Source organism: Glycine soja, chromosome 8 (assembly GCF_004193775.1).
Source record: "Glycine soja cultivar W05 chromosome 8, ASM419377v2, whole genome shotgun sequence".
NCBI classification, from domain to species: Eukaryota; Viridiplantae; Streptophyta; class Magnoliopsida; order Fabales; family Fabaceae; genus Glycine; species Glycine soja.
Window position 1 is genome coordinate 2007079 of NC_041009.1, and position 15056 is coordinate 2022134.

Below are 15056 nucleotides of genomic sequence, written 5' to 3' on the forward strand. Positions count from 1 at the left end.
TTTGAAATAGATATTTTTCTTAATACGAATGTCATAGATATTTAATTCATTATTAATTTCCTAGTCAGTTTCATTAGGGGTGGAATGAAGTTTGCTTTTAATTTCTAACAACCGAAACACTTGTTTTAACTCTTTCACTAGATACAGAACATTCAAGGCTTTTTAGGTTATTATTCGAAAAGAAAAAAAAAGTTAACAAATGTATCTTACATAAAAATTTATAATTGAATAATAACATAAAAATTCTTTAAATTAATCGTTTAGTATATATACTATTTATTTTTATTTCAATTCATTAAAAAGAATCTTTACTTTATTTTTCAATTGGAACTGGTATATGAATGAATATGCATGATAGATTTTTTTTGGTAGACAAAAATGTACATGATAGAATAGTAAATTTCACTCAACATTAATTTGTAGTTTTCTAGCACTACAATAATAGAATTTGCAGTCAGCCATATATGGGTCTGACAATTTACATGAAGTAGGTGAAACTATTACTTGACCTATTTATTCCTTGCTCTGCCTTGTGCCCTGTGATGATGGATTCATGCTCATTTCGTGCTTCTCCTATCTTAAAAGTTGCTCAGAACCTTCATTAGTATTAAGCTTGAACTCTAACAAAAAAGGAGAAGAACATGCATTTACCTGTTGCACATATAGAGAATGATAGCTGGTGAAAGTCTTTAGTTGAGGAGTCATTAGATTACTAGTGCATGTCGTGTTCTGAATATTGAGCCAAGCACCTTCAGTGGAGGAGAATCATAAGAGCCATTTGGAAAATTGATTAGGATATTTTAATTGCTGACCATTTTTTCTCTCTGTATTTATCCCAAAGTCAACAGGACTAGATTATATGATTAGTTAGTTAGCTTGATTTTAGTTTCTATTCTATCAGACATTATAGATGCCGCCACTGTGTCCATCCCTATTACCAGATAAATAAAAATAGGGTGGTTAATTATAGGCACATTATTCGGTGGTAGTTAGCTATTGGATTTTGTGTACCATCTCATTAATATATTTAGCTTTTAATTTTCCTCTTTATGCTCCCTTCAGAATCAGAGGCCCAACTAAGACATGTTAGGCATCTAGCCTTGACTTTATGGTTAACATCCTGATTTAGTTAGTGCGTCTGATCCTTATACACAGTAATCAACACTAGTTTAAAAGGCAAAGACACATCAATTGTTATCGTTCAACTAATCATATCATTGCAGATGAATTCTTTAGGTTGGACTGTCAAATGTCAATTAAGAATAATATATATATTATGTATTATAGTATATATAATATTATACGTATAGAAAATTGATGAAAAGCATGTAAAAATATAATAATTTCTATTATTAAGCACATGAATCACCTGATTAAAATTATTTTTACTTGATCAAAGATTTTGATTTCGATTCTTGAATATATACGTTTAATACTTAAAATAACAAATTTATTGTCATAATAATCCTCTCCAATTCAAATAAATTTGTCTTCGATGAACGATACATGTATTCTGGATAAAAAAAAATCATAATAATTTCTGTTAGGGTAAAAAAGTCACATATAGTACCCATTGTAATACCTGCGTACTGATCTCGTAAAGCACTAACATTTTGAGCTTCCATTTGGATCATAGCGGTGCATAAATGCTATTTAATGCAAAGTTGCGGATCTGACGGATCATATTGGGTGATTCATATAGATAGAGAAGTAACAGTCGCATTCAGAATGAAATCAAAGTCAGTGGATTAGTTCATATTCACTACCCATCTTTTTTGTTTTGTATACTGAAAGATGCTTTGAATCAATTTAAACTTGGAACCAGTTCAAAAAAAAAAAAAGATCTCTATGGATTTTTACTCTTTTATTCCAAATATTTAGGCTAGACTCTTATTACGTGGCTGCTCATAGTGCTTTTAATTAAAACATAGTAGTATTACATATGTTTTTTTGGTTATAAATATCATAGATATCTTTTATTTTAAAGGCTCATAGATATCTTTTTATGAGAAGTCATTATGCTCTTATATGAGCAATAAAGTTTTCCTTTAAAATATTTAATACAATTAGATGTCTGGATTCAAATTTGATATTACTTATTAAATTAAAATAATTCCTTTTTTTGGTATGTCGCATAATAACTCGTTAATCTCTACCATTCGTTAATATCGAATACAGGGCTCAGCCGCACGAAAAATTCACCAATCCATATAATCAACAAATTCAGAATAAGCTTGTGGTCATTGAGGCATGCAATATTTATTGTTGTTAGGAAAATAAAATAATACACAATCTGTAGTTATATACATATGTGTATATATATATATATATATGTATATATATGTATATATAATGATTAAAACACTGAATTGAGATGTAGGGAACGTTGAGGGTCACATCATTGAAACCACTGCACTAGCTATGAAGTTGACTTCCTATCTTTGCGCCAATTCTATACCCATCATCATTTCATTTATCAACAGAAGGCAACTATAAATGACATGATAAATTATTAGTTAAGTATTATCTATATATCTACCAATCCCCTTCACACAAAAAAAAATATATATCTATCGATCTATTCGATATTAAAACATAAAATTGTATTAATAATACACTTAAAAAATGCTTGGATAAATTAATCTTTTAGTCTATATTTAATACTCATTTGCATATAATTCCACTGCAAAGAAGACATCTTGGAACCTCCCAACAAATAGAACATAGGCATTTAGGAAATATCCACCTAATGATTAGCACAGTTTTCACATAAGGTGCATTAAAAACCTAGTTTTTACAACCATGACATTTGTTTGACAAACCTAGTTTTTACTAGTTTGTACCTTTGAACGAACTAATTAGCACATATTTAATAAGAATGTCAATACACTAATTAACTCTTCACCCACTTCCTTCTTCCGAAGCCTTTGAACAAAGTTGCATTATTTTTCTCATTAACATGTAGAGAACAAGAGTTCGGATAGAGAAAAAAATTCCTCAAGAAATAAGTTAAAATGCTTTCATTCATAACATTATAAATAGTAACGACTCTTCAAAATTTGCATATATACATATTTGATCAAGTCAGTATATTTTTTGTTAAAACATTGCCATAGTATTTGAAAGTTGATCACATCTACAATACATATAAAAATAACATGATCAACAATCAAGAAAATCAAATAATATTTCGATATGCACTGCTTTAAATAGATTTTATTTTTATTTTCCTTAGAATCAATTAATTTCCTCATTTCCCACATTAAAATAATGTTATTTCATATAGGATTAAAACGTTAGACTCATGTATTAGTGTAACCAAAAAAGACTAATGTATTAATTATATCAATTTTTCTATCATTACACGCATCAGTATCTCTTAAGCATCAGCATAATTGATCTAAACGACTGAGACGATAATATAATGTTAATTTTATATAGAGACTAAAAAAAATTAAGATTTTTTCATAAAAGAATTAATTGATAAATCAGTGCAAATAATTAGTAATAAGTAAATAATTAACCAAAATACTCTTAAACATTTCACTCAAAATACACAACTACTTACCAGTTAGAGTCTCACCAGAAAACTGATTATGTCTTCTAATAGTAGAGATGCATGTACAGCATATGACGCTGTGAAACCAAACAAAGATTAGACGATAAATGAAGAAAGAGGCAGAAAAATAAATTTATAATTTCATAAAATTCTCTAGATACAAATTTTTTAGCAGTTATTGGTATTCATAGAGATTAGAATCTAGATATCTTAATCAGTTCTTGATTTTAACATATATTACGGAAGTATAAAACTCATAGCGGAAGGAAATCTTGGGCTGTCAGCTTTTATATATTTTTTGGTACATATTTTTCATATATATATTTCTGCTGTTTTTCAGCTACAAGCAGTGTGAGCTGGCTTGAATAATTTATTCCATTAAAATATATATAATATTAGAAGCAACAGAGCATAACAGGTTAACTTCAACCGTGAGGCTTCGTTTTCCCTTGATCATTCCGTGGATTAGCACCAGATTCTTTGTAGTCGTCAGTGTCAAGGTGCAAAAGCTTTCTTCCCTTCATCTGATGAAAAGAAACCTTCAACAAAAAAGGTGTTCAATTAATAATTAGAGTAATGTTACACTCACATTTTTCTAAATACAGTTATGAAGGAGACATATATCTAATTATCTATCGCCATTCATAACTCCTTTTTTTCTCTCTCCATTTTAGTCACGGAAATCAGTGGTCCATTGTGTAACTTCTGTACTAAAAAATCCTGAAACTTGTCATTATTGTTTAAATTAAGCCATTTCTAGACACAAGTAGTAGTGTAGTACGTTTTTGTTAGAAAGGAGTAAATGAATTATTAATCTGATAGCGAAAGAAATTTAATTTCGATTTTTACCTCACATAATTTTAAAGAAAATTAAGAATTATAAGATTGATTTAGTGGTGAAAGAAAAAAAAAGGAAGAAGTTGAGATTTCAAATTCCTCTTTAAACAAAAAAAATTAACAAACTAACTATTAACATTGACCTTTAAAAAAAATTTATAAAGAAAATTAATTAGTACTAACTTTTTCTTTGTTTGAGGAGAATTAGTATGTAGTAGCTAGAAACTAGAAATAGAATAAAGGATAGATTGAAAGGTGTGTATAGTATATGGCCAATTTAAATATTTCTAAGCTTGTGCGTATATGCAAATATACCTTGGTTGGTGATTTTTCTACATCCACTCTCATCCTCAAGCTGTTGACTCTAGCTACAAGAGATCCACAAAATGAATTTGGTTTAATTAGTTATCATTTATTCTGGTAAAGTGTATACATAATTTATTTAAAATATATCCGGAGAACATATATGCTTACCTGGATATAGTTCAACAAAGAGCAAAAGGAAGATGATAATAGAGAATCTGAGCTTGGGATCCATAAAGTTGGGTATAGAGTTTGATCGATGACCGAAATTTGAGATGCTGGGGGAATATCGACCTTTTTATAGTACGTATATAGGTATGGCAATGAGAATAGATGCATGAAGCCTTTTCTCTTCAAGGTTAGAATGGGAAAATTGCCCTTGTAAGTTGTAACTTAACTAAAGTGAATAAAAGTAATCGCAGGATACATGTGGATTGTGGCCTGTCATATTAATATGATGCATATATTCAACTGGTACAATAGATCGAGATAGCATATTGCCCCATGTGGGCAGAGTCAACTTTATTCACTGTCTGTATGATTTATTAAGTTTGATACATAAAATTAATTTAAACTGCTAAATATAATTTAAGAATAAATTACAATGATCACCAGGATTGGAATTTATTTTTAAATGTGTATTATCATCATGGTTCATGGAAAGAATTGATGTTGACAGTAAAATAAACAAGTGTTGACAAATTTTAGTTGCATTGGTACCTAATTAATATAAGTTATATAACAAAACCAGTCTTACCAAAAGTAACTCGCAAATTAGCACTTGACGTCTGTGTTGCACTAGCTAGATCTGCTTGGCTTTTCTTGCTTCTATTGCATTGTGTACACAATCAGAATAAACTAAACTGTCTTATCCGATCTAAATTCAGTTACTGATAAGTAATCTCATTTAAAGATGGTCAACAACGTCTTCGTACGTGCTTACGGGCTATTATGATGTGTAATTAAATTTTCATGCTAGCTTTTCTGTTGAGTAGTGGCATTATAAGTTCATTCGGCACATGATTTTTAATATTAGCTTTAGAAGTGCCACATTTTCTGGCCACGGGCAAAGTTGGCTTCTAAGCACTCAGTAGAAGGCTATCACGTACGGTTCGGTAGAGTAGAAAAAACTGTTTAAGGTTCATTTCTTTTTTTTCCGCTTTTTTTCTCTGCAAACCAACAAAACCTAAAGTAAAAAGTTAAAATGAATAAAACTTCACTTTAGTTCTAAAATTAACTTATAAGTGTCAGTCACGTACTCACTTTATTCCTTAATTTTACATAACTCTTATTTTAAATTTCTAACTGTGTCAAATGTATATTTTGTACTTTAATCATTTGGAAAATAGAATAGAAAAAACAGAGAATCAGTACAGGATATGTTATTATCTAACTTGAGTTGAAGCTTTGATAAGACGTTGGTTGTCTACAAGAGACTTAAGGTTAAGGCCTAATTTGAATAAACATGTTTTCCTATAGTTTAACCTGCTAATTAATTTCCCATAATTGGACAGCATATTGTCTCTTAGCAACAAAGAATATTTCTCGCTCATTCAAAAAGTAGGTACAAGGAATTGAAACCATCAAATTTACACACTAATCATGATACACGAGAAAAAAAAATGAAATGAATGATAAATAAACTTATTCGTAGAAATTAGAAAATATATTGGTATACGTCGACAAAAACGCGTCTTGTAGCGAATAGCTAGCTCTAATGGAGTCAATATGATGAATCATTTCATGGTCCAAATGAGGTATCACGCACCAAATAGTACCCACAGCGGCCAATATTGAAATTGGAGATATAAGATATATCTAAATAGACACGTCCAAGAAAAAAAAAAAAAAAAAAAGAAAGTTGACTATGCAATTGACAATTCCCTCTGTGGCCGAAACTTACCCGAAATAATAATGCTTTGTTTTTTCATGCAGAGGTATGTAGTATCATAAGATAATATGAGGATGTTTTTGTTTCAAAGGGAGCATAATTGCTGCGATGAATTAGGTTAGCTGAATTTCTAAATCAATATTGATGGATCAACACAATATCGATGAAATTTTGAGAACGCATGCAATGCACTCTTTTGCGGATCGTTGAAATTTCGTTTCCTTTTTAATTTTGGTATTTTTCGGCTTACTAAAATTCGTATAGAAGACGTCATTATATTATACTCATTAAGCTAAAGAAAATTTGCTAAGCCAATGGCCAGGTCAAGTGCGCGGTTAAAACGCAGACTTGCATTTTAAAGCTTAAACCACAAACTATGGTCGTTTCTTTAAATTTGTCAAACTTAAGAAATAAGTTATACTGCTATCATGCTTAGATTTTTATTTTTTCATCTGGTATACCATGATAACAATGAATAATGAATGGCAATTGCTTTGCACACCAATGTTTTTTTTTGTATGCCAAACATTTTTTGTTATTTTCAAAATTATCCCTAACAAATTTACAGATTCATAATTCATATGGACTCATTACGGATTTGAACCGGTGACTTTAGGTTATTAACACAACGCTCTAGCCAACTGAACTAATAGATCAATTATGTTATAAAATAATTAACGTAACTATATATAACATTAAAAATTTTAATGTATATTTAATGCACATGTAAATTTACATAATAAATTTTATGACAATTAAATATATATTAGAAATTAATGTTCTATCATGTTGTTTCGTATGCACGGTGATTCGTATGAACATATGAATTATCAATTCGTATTATGAATTCGCAAGTTTATGAATTATAAATCTGTAAATTTGTCACGAGTAATTTTGGAAAAAATAAGAAAGTTCTGAGTAAGCAAAGCAATTCGTATGATGAATTTAAGACCTCATATAAGATCTGTAAAAAAAAAAAAAAGACCTTATATAAGATCTTCATAAGTTGGGCTAAGATCTTTTTTTTACTGCTGTTGGGCTAAGATCTTGGCAACCAGCAGCATAGCAAGTCATTAATGAATTATAATTTTATCTTAAAAAAATTCGTTACATAAAGCTAATATTCATTTTTTTGCTTTTTTATTATTTTTATCTTGTCTTCAAACATTTTGTCAAAAAAAATAAAACCTTTTCGTCTAACATGCACAAAACTAACTATTAAATAATAAACTTAAAAAAACATTTCAAGATAATAATTATAAATAAAATTTAATCAGGTTATAAATAAATTAAAAAAATTAACCTTAAGTATTACATTACTTCGGGTGTAATTATTGGTTTAGGGTTTAAATAACTTATTGTATAAATTAATTTTATTAGTTCAATTGTTAAATATTTTTATGTTGACTCAACGATCATGCACTAAATTATAGGTAAAAAAGACACTTATAATTATCTAATCTTATTGTTGATATTTACTTGTATTTTTTTTAAAAAAAAAGTACATTGTGCATTAAATTTAATTTATTTCATAAAATATGCACTAGGTGTCAACCACAGGATAGAGTATAAAACTATAAATGAAAACATCAATCTAGGTTTAGTTTAAGCCCAACTCTACTATGGTATTGTTTACACTGGAATTTGGTAAACAACCGCTAGTCTAAGTTAATTGCTTGCGAGATCAATTAGTGAATCTCAGGAGCATGTCATTTGTGTGTTTGCTTTAAATGTAAAACCGTTAATGTTCATCATTGCAATAAACATTTACTGGTTCGAAATTTGCAAAAAGGAAGATTCTTTGACAGAATCGAAATGCTGAAAGTAACTTGACAAGGGAAGATAAATTGCAGAATGTAAAGGAGCAGTGAGTTCATTCGATCGAATGAACCATTTAAAAGGCAGAAATTATAAAGTGAAACGTAAATTGCATTCGAAATGTAAAGTTTACAGGAACTTAAAATGGTTCACAAACAAACATACATTCTCCTTGCGTACTCGTTTCTCTCTGCGCTGGGTACTTTGAGTATATAAGGATTTGTATAAATGATTTGCGACCCTGAAATCTGACTAAAAAACTGCTATATATAGACATTCGAAAATAAACTGCCCTAACGGTCGAACACTATCATAATGCCAAGTGTCCTGCCACGTACACCTTGCATGCACATAACTGCTCCTTAGAACGGTTACCCACATTGCTCGAAGTCGAACTGATTTTGTGAAGTTTTGTCAGAAATTGCGCTAAGTCCAGAAATCTGGCTGCCTTGACTTCGACTCGAGTATACACCAGTTCGAATCGCCCAATGATTCGAAGCCCTCTTTCTTGTCTTAGCCTTGTACTTCGTAAATACTTCCTTGCACCTGGGAATCTCTTTCAAAAAACTCTTTTTCCGATTCGAACAGAATCTAACCAAATTCGAATTTAGAGCATATTTTTAGCTCATAAAAAATATGGGCTAACAAATTGCCCCCAAAAAATGTCTGCTTCGATTTGAGATCGAAGGAAGATGAAAAGTTGACATTTTTTCCTTCTTCTAACAGTTTCCCTGGAATGGCAACACGATGGCACGTTTAATGGTAACCGTCGCCTCGATCTCCCACTACCCATCATTAATTCCACCTTTCTAGGCAGAGTGGGACACGTGTCACGCTGGGGAGTTAAAAGGGAAATCTGATGTGATTGATTTCTGACCCTTGATTCTTATTATATTGTTTTTCCCCTTTTAAAGGCGTAACTCCATGAATAGCGCCAGAACTCCAAACAAAAAACCCCCTCAGCTTCTTCCAAAACCCTTCTTCTTCCTTGCTTCTGAAACCTTTCTTCTTCCTTGCTTCTGAAACCTTTCTTCTTCCTGATTCGTATCCATTATCTCCGGCGAGGCTTCCTTATTTTCAGATAACAACTTGCTACTCCTTTCATCATCAAACTCACCGAATCTCTGAGCTTTGCCATTGTTCTCCGTGAGTCCAAGCTTTTACTCACTGATTCCATCAGTTATCAAAACCCTTCACGAGAAAATCGCCCCTTTTCAGATTTCTTATAATGTCGCAAGAATCAGCAGTTCCGAATTCTGTATTTCGATTCTACTCTTGATGTAATATTGACACATGCCCTTTCGTGACAATTTTACTGTTATCGCCATTTTTATGTTTCCATTATTTCTGTCTATTCTATGCTTATTTTAACTTCGAGCAATGTTGGTTTATATTTTTTCAAATATTTACCATTTATACTCAAAGTACGTTTCTGAGGGGTTAATTCCTCTAATTCATAAGCACCATTCGAATAGATCTGAATTATTTTAAACGGTCCTTCCCAATTTGGGGACCATTTGCCCAAGGCTCGATCCTTACTATCCATGGGCAGGATAACCTTCCAAACTAAATCTCCAACATTAAAAGTTTTTGACTTCACTTTCTTATTATAAGCTTTAGCAACTCTTTCTTTTTGTTTAGTCAAAACTTCTAATGCTCTTAATCTCTCCTCGTCTAAATCAACTAACTCATCTGACATCATTTTCCAATAATGGTCGATTGGAATGTCCATTTGTTTTTGTACTCTGGCTGATTGCAAATGTATTTCGACCGGAAGTACAGCATCGTGCCCATAAGTCAGTCGAAATGGGGTAGTATTAGTTGATTCCTTAGGAGAATTTCTACATGCCCATAGAACTTGATCTAACGTTTTATTCCAATTTCTTGGCTTTTGGGCAATGTGTTTTTTAATCAAGTTAATTACAATCTTATTGGCTGCTTCGACCTGACCATTTGCTTGCGCGTAATATGGTGTTGAGGTTAATAATCGAAAGCCAGTTTTTTGGGCAAATTCTTTCATTTTTCGTCCAGTAAAAACTGAACCTTGATCAGTGGTAATTGTTTCGGGAATACCAAACCTATAAATAATATAATTTTGAATGAAACTAATTACTGCTTCCTGATCAACATTTGGCAAAGGGACTGCTTCGATCCATTTTGTAAAGTAATCGATACCAACTATAATATAACGCTGGTTCTTAGAAGAGGCAGGCTTGATTTCACCAATTAAGTCCAAAGCCCATCCTCTGAAAGGCCAAGGTTTGATTATGGAGTGTAACTCACTAGCAGGTAAATGCTGTATCCCTGCATGCTTTTGGCATTCCTGACAGCCTTTAGCAAATTCTATACAGTCTTTTAACATCGAAGGCCAATACAAACCTTGTCGAAATAAAAGCCATTTCATTTTATGGCCTGCTTGATGTGATCCACAAGCCCCACTGTGAACATGGGAAACTGCCAAGTATGCTTCTGATTCACTTAGACATTTTAGCAACACTCATTCTGCAGTCTTTTTAAACAAATCATTTCCCACAATCACGTAATTTAAAGCCCTATATTTGATCTTTCGAGCCACATTGCCTATTGGATTTTCCAAATATTCAATAATGGACTTTCTCCAATCATTATCTAACATATTGTCAATGGCCAAAATTTGAATTTTTTCCTGAAGATCATTCATACTTTCATCTTCATTATTTTGTGGTATACTTGCCCCCACAAGTTTTGGCATTGGCAATTTAGTGCTTAATGGCTCTGGTAACACCAGTTTATCTTTTATTTCGATCAACTGAGTTAACTTTTCCTTTGACATTTTGTATCCTGAAGCTATTTGGGCTAAATCATTTGCTTCTCGGTTTTCTTGTCGAGGTACATGCTCAATGTTAATATAATCGAAATGATTCAGAAGAGAACTTGCTATAACAAAATATTTTGCTAAATGTTCATTAACACATTTGTATTCTTGTGTTAATTGCCTCAACACTAATTCTGAATCACCTCTTATATTAACATTTCTTGCCCCCAGGCTAATTAAAATTTCAAGGCCTGTAATTAGAGCTTCATACTCAGCCTCATTATTAGAACAAAGCCCTTTGATTTTATATTTAAACTTAGTTGGAACTTTATTGGGGGATATTATTAAAACTCCAATTCCAGTTCCATGTTTGTGTTTCGATCCATCGAAATACAAAATCCAAGGCTCTGTATCGACATAATCTTGCGGCATCTCGATCAATGAATGATCTACAATAAAATCAGCCACAATCTGACCCTTAACAGATTTCAAAGGCTTGTACGTTAAAGAATATTCTGTTAATGCTAAAGCCCATTTTCCAATTCTACTGTGTAAAATCGGTTTTGACAACATGTGCTTAATAATATCATAATGAGAATACACATAAACATCAACAGGCTTTATATATTGCTTAAGTTTTGCACAAGAGAAATACAGACAAAGACAAAGTTTTTCTATGGCAGTATATCTAGTTTCTGCATCATTTAGTACACGACTAAGATAATAAATTGCATGTTCTATGCCATCATCATCTTCCTGAGCCAACATGCTACCAATGGTCTTGTCAGACGCAGCAATATACAACTTCATAGACTTGTTTCGACTAGGAGGCATTAACACAGGAGGCTTGATCAGATATTCTTTAATTTCATCGAAAGCCTTTTGATGCTCTTCATTCCATTTGAATGGTTCATCTTTCTTGAGTCGAAGTAATGGCGAAAAAATCTGAGCTTTGCCACTTAGATTCGAAATGAATCGCCTCAAGAAGTTGATTTTTCCTAGCAAAGACTGAAGCTGTTTTTTGGTCGAAGGAGGCTTCGTCTCAAGAATAGCCTTTGTCTTATTTTGATTTATCTCAATGCCTTTTTTATGCACCACAAAACCAAGGAAATCTCCTGCACGCACACAAAAAGCACACTTTAATGGATTCATTTTTAATCCATGTTTCCTCATTCGTTCGAAAGATTGCCTAAGATAATCCAAATGGCTATCTTCTGAGGAGGATTTGATGATTATATCATCAATATAAATTTGCATAAATGTGTCAATAAAATCATGAAACATGGAATTCATGGCCCTTTGATAAGTGGCCCCAGCATTTTTCAACCCAAAGGGCATAACCACCCATTCATTAGTGCCTAAAGCACCAGGGCATCGAAATGCTGTTTTCGACACATCATTTTCAGCAATAAATATTTGGTTATAACCAGAATAACCATCTAACATGCTTAAAAATTCGAAACCAGCTGCCGAATCTACCAACATTTCCGCTACTGGCATAGCATATTCATCTTTAGGTGTAGCATTATTTAAATCCCTAAAATCTATGCATACTCTAAGAGTTCCATTCTTTTTAATGACAGGGACTATATTTGCTAACCATTCGACATACCTGGCAGCCCTGATGAATTTACACCTCAGCAGCCTTTCGATCTCTTCCTTAATCTTGGACATGATTTCTGGTGCGAATCTTCTTGGTAGTTGTTTTACTGGTCTTTTTCCCTCCTTAATAGGTAACTTCATTTCGACCATTTCTCTGCTTAACCCAGGCATTTCGTGGTAATCCCAAGCAAAACAGTCTTTAAACTCTCTAAGAAAAGGCACCAGCTTTTCTTTTGAACTTGAGGTGATATTGGCACTGATATAAGTTGGCCTTTTAATCGAGCCATCTCCAATATCGACCTCTTCCAAAGGATCTTGAGCCTGCATCTTTGGCGCCTCACTTATGGGATTTTTCTCAAAACCCAGCGGCTCATCATCATAAATACAATCCAGTCTTCGATCCTTTGTTTCTTTGTTTTCATGATCTTCGATCTTGGCTTCAACTGCCATATTTTGTTGAGATTCAGCCTCAAAGGCCGTATTTAGTCTATTTTCGGCCATATAAGCCGTAATTCTGGCTCATGCAGTGGCCTCAGTCATATTAATCTTCATATGTATTCCACCCAGTTGGTGGAATGACTCCATCTTCAGAGGGAACAGCATCAATTTCCTCCCTCTCCCATATAAACCCATAGGTAGGATGGAGTTTGACAGAGTGGACAACATTGTCACTCGATTCGACAACAGCCTCCTTGTCACCACAAGGTGCTATGTTAGCCAACTTTTTGTCAAAGGTTTGTGCAGTAACATTATCGACCTCTGACTTATAGAAGCTTTGATCCGCCTCTATATTTTCAACAATCCCATCCTCCCTCCAGATAATGAGCTTCTGGTGAAGGGTAGATGGCACAGCCCCAACTCCATGAATCCACTCCCTTCCTAATAGCAAGTTAAAATTAGCCTTAGACTGTATCACCAGGAAAAGAGTTGGTCGAACTATACTGCCTACAGCAACATCTACTTGAATGGCTCCCAAAGAATAGCCAGTTTTACCCTCATAATTCGAAAGCACAATGTTGTGGGCAGATAGATCAGTGTCATGTTTCCCGATCTTGTAGAGCATAGATCGAGGCATTAAGTTGACAGCCGCTCCTCCATCAATGAGCACTTTGTTGATTCCAACATTCTCAACTTTTGCTCTGATGAAAAGAGGTTTGAGATGACTTTTCATCTGAAAATCTGGCTTTTCGAAATAAGCTAATTGTTCTTCCACACAGCCATTATTCATAACATAGTAACATACTGGCTTTGGGTCAGCCATATCAAAATGATCGAACTCACTTTCGATCTCAGTAACTTCAGATTGGACATCATATTCAGATGGCAAGATAGATACCACACAGATGACATCGAAATCTGGCTCAGAATCCAGTAGATCCTCATCCTCCATCTTGTCTTCATCCACTGGAGGCAGGAGTCTCTCCTTTACCGGCCTCCTAGATACTTCTTTATACTGGCCCATTTGTAGATTCTGTTGGGCCAATTTCTTCTGACGCTGGAACCTGCGCCATTAGGTCCTCGTCATAGGATTCTTTCCTTTGTAATTGTTCCTATAAGAGTACCTATTGGCCTCCTGTGGGCCAATTTGCTTCGTTCCACTCGAACCACCTACTTCCATAATCCCTTTGTTGAACCTTATAAGTCCCTGGTGCATCCATTTTTCGACCGGAACTGAACCAGGAGGAGCGAAAGTATTCCTTCGACCAGATTTCTGATTAGTATTCGACTGCACCATAACTCTTTTACCTTTATCGAAACGTTGGTTCTGCTTTGCCCCCTTGTTAACAACTTGGTATTTCTTGAGGCCCTCAGTAGCCTCCTTATCACATATTGCACTGCAGCGAGGGCAGAGCATCACAATCTTGTTTTCGAGTTTGCATCTGTTCAAGAAATCAATTAACTCCTTCTCAGCCTGAGGATACACAACCTTCATTTGTTTGTTGTAATCCTCTTCAGATATGTCCTGAACTTGCACATGGGACACCTCCATTGTTTCGACCATCATTATTTCTTGAGGTTCTGCATAAAGAGTTTCAGCAGCTTTGGATATTTCCGCATTTGCCTGAGCAACCTTTGGTTTCTCACCAAATTTGAGCCTCCCTTCGTCGAGAGCCTTTTGAACCAAATCCCTGAAAAGAACACAACGTGAGGTTTTATGGCCAAGGAAATTATGAAATTTACAATAACCCCTTTTCTTCTGTTGTTCGATTGGGGGTACTTTCAAGCCCTTAGGAACAACAATCTGGTCATCT